Here is a 2,457-nt window from a genome sequence, read left to right on the forward strand (position 1 = left end):
GAGCGAATAGTAAAAAGTACAAATTTGTAGAAGGAGTTACAGCTTTGGTATCATTAAACATGTGAGAATGGAACTTCCTGGCAGATTAAAACTGTGTGCCCGACCGAGACTCGAACTCGGGACCTTTGCCTTTCGCGGGCAAGCACTCTACCATCTGAGCGACCGAAGCACGACTCACGCCCGGTACTCACAGCTTTACTTCTGCCAGTATCTCGTCTCCTACCTTCCAAACTTTACAGAAGCTCTCCTGCGAAACTTGCAGAACTAGCACTCCTGAAAGAAAGGATATTGCGGAGACATGGCTTAGCCACAGCCTGGGGGAGGTTTCCAGAATGAGATTTTCACTCTGCAGCGGAGTGTGCGCTGATATGAAACTTCCTGGCAGATTAAAACTGTGTGCCCGACCGAGACTCGAACTCGGGACCTTTGCCTTTCGCGGGCAAGCGCTCTACCATCTGAGCGACCGAAGCACGACTCACGCCCGGTACTCACAGCTAGGTAGGAAGGTAGGAGACGAGATACTGGCAGAAGTAAAGCTGTGAGTACCGGGCGTGAGTCGTGCTTCGGTCGCTCAGATGGTAGAGCGCTTGCCCGCGAAAGGCAAAGGTCCCGAGTTCGAGTCTCGGTCGGGCACACAGTTTTAATTTGCCAGGAAGTTTCATATCAGCGCACACTCCGCTGCAGAGTGAAAATCTCATTCTGGATGTGAGAATGGATTTAGGTTGCAGCAGTTATCCAGTAATGAAGAGATGTGCACAGCATGTGGAGTTGGATCAAACGAGTAAATAACTTGGATATTCTCTTCATTCTCTTGAAACATGATTATTTTCTAAGGTGCTACAACCAGAAATGTAATAAATTCACATAAATTTTATGTTGCGTTGCATTTCCTGCATTCTTTGTTATTACAGAAGTGAGATAAGAGAATTAAGATGGTCAACCTTAAATTTGAATTGAATAAATTGTATGTTTTTCCCAAAATATACTAGTTACAATTACTAATATTCCTTTTTTCAAATTGTACCTCCAAATTTCTTAAAACAATTTTTTACTTTTAATAATCATCGTTGATGCACTTTCCACATCGTAGATGTGTTACCATCTTTGGTGTGTCTTGTCGTGTAATATCTTTCCCAAGAGCTAATTGTCTGCTACACTGCCTCTTCCAGTAATTTTTGATCGCTCGCGAGAAAGTGGGTTTGGAAAATTCGTTGAAAATGCCAGTTGGTCCGCTGAGAGCTTTTGGAAGGAAACACATCGAATTGTTAAGTGCATGGTAAGTTTTACTACTCGATTTCGAAATTATTGCAACATACTTTTTGTGCTCACTATTGCAGCGGTATCTCCTTCATATGCTCTTAACCTGAAATTGTTCCAGGACACCCACGGCAGCGACGTTTGGCGCGACAGCCGGTGCTGCTCTAGTGTATTTCACCGACTGGAAATTAGTTCTTCAGTATGTTCCTTACATTAACGGGAAATTCAAAAGTGAAGAGTGATATAGCGTGAATGTTCTCCGTAGTCATTATGAACCCTACCATCTCCATGTAATATATTATTAATGCGTATTATATACGACATCCTATGTACAAAATGTAACTCTACAATGAACAGCGAACGACATAGAAAATAAATTATACTGCTGCACCGAAGAGACTGCATCAGATTTGTGTTAAAAATGAACTTTAGATTGTGAATCTGATTAAAGTACTATATTCAGATTGTCTGTTTTGTGACAAAACTGTCAGAAAAATTTGTAAATCCCCATTTGTATGTTAGTACTCTCTACCGGGAACACATAGCGCGGTTGCTATACACACTTCTAAAACACTTTAGAAGTTATTATTAATAGCAGCTCTCGGGGTAAATGGTAAGCAGTAGTTGAATAGACTTTGGCTATTGTAAACCTATTCGAAAAGTTGCTGTTCGTAGTTTAACCATTGTTACCAGCAACTTAGAGTCGTGACAAGTCAAGCTACATAATCTAGTCGCATCATTTTGTGTTTTATGCATTACCATGTCTAAATTATAATGTAAAGGTGAGTATGGACAGGTAGAGAAGAGGGAGGGTAAGTCATTTTTCATCTTGCAAAGTCAAATTGGAGCAGTATAATATTCAGTATGGTCATTAAAAACCAGTTTTGTGATGAAATTTGGTTAAGAAACTGATTATTTGTTCCCCCTCATAGCTTTTCAAACTCGAAACATGTTGCAGGTCAGTGGTTAATTCAGTCATGTGTGACATACTCCTTTTGCTTACATCCAACAAGCACCAAATAATGGAAGAAGTATCTCAAGTAAAAAAGCATCTGCAACTCAAAGGCCACAGCAATGTCATAGATATTACTACTTTATGCTCCTGTCCTGAATATAAGCAAACAATATACTTGGAGGATTGTTTAAATAATTATATTCACAATAGAAGCCAAAAGGATAAGGGCTAAAACTATGTATTGG

General features: G+C 40.2%; 1 long non-coding RNA gene across 1 annotated transcript; it reads left to right on the plus strand.

Annotated features, from left to right (window-relative positions):
- The first annotated feature begins 1,099 nt into the window (after positions 1 to 1,099).
- LOC126190915 (uncharacterized) lies at positions 1,100 to 1,721 on the plus strand. The gene is made up of 2 exons (XR_007538296.1): positions 1,100 to 1,276; positions 1,379 to 1,721. It is a non-coding gene; the product is annotated as an uncharacterized LOC126190915 (long non-coding RNA).
- Positions 1,722 to 2,457: the final 736 nt, after the last annotated feature.

The sequence above is a fragment of the Schistocerca cancellata genome, chromosome 6 (assembly GCF_023864275.1).
Source record: "Schistocerca cancellata isolate TAMUIC-IGC-003103 chromosome 6, iqSchCanc2.1, whole genome shotgun sequence".
Taxonomy (NCBI): Eukaryota; Metazoa; Arthropoda; class Insecta; order Orthoptera; family Acrididae; genus Schistocerca; species Schistocerca cancellata.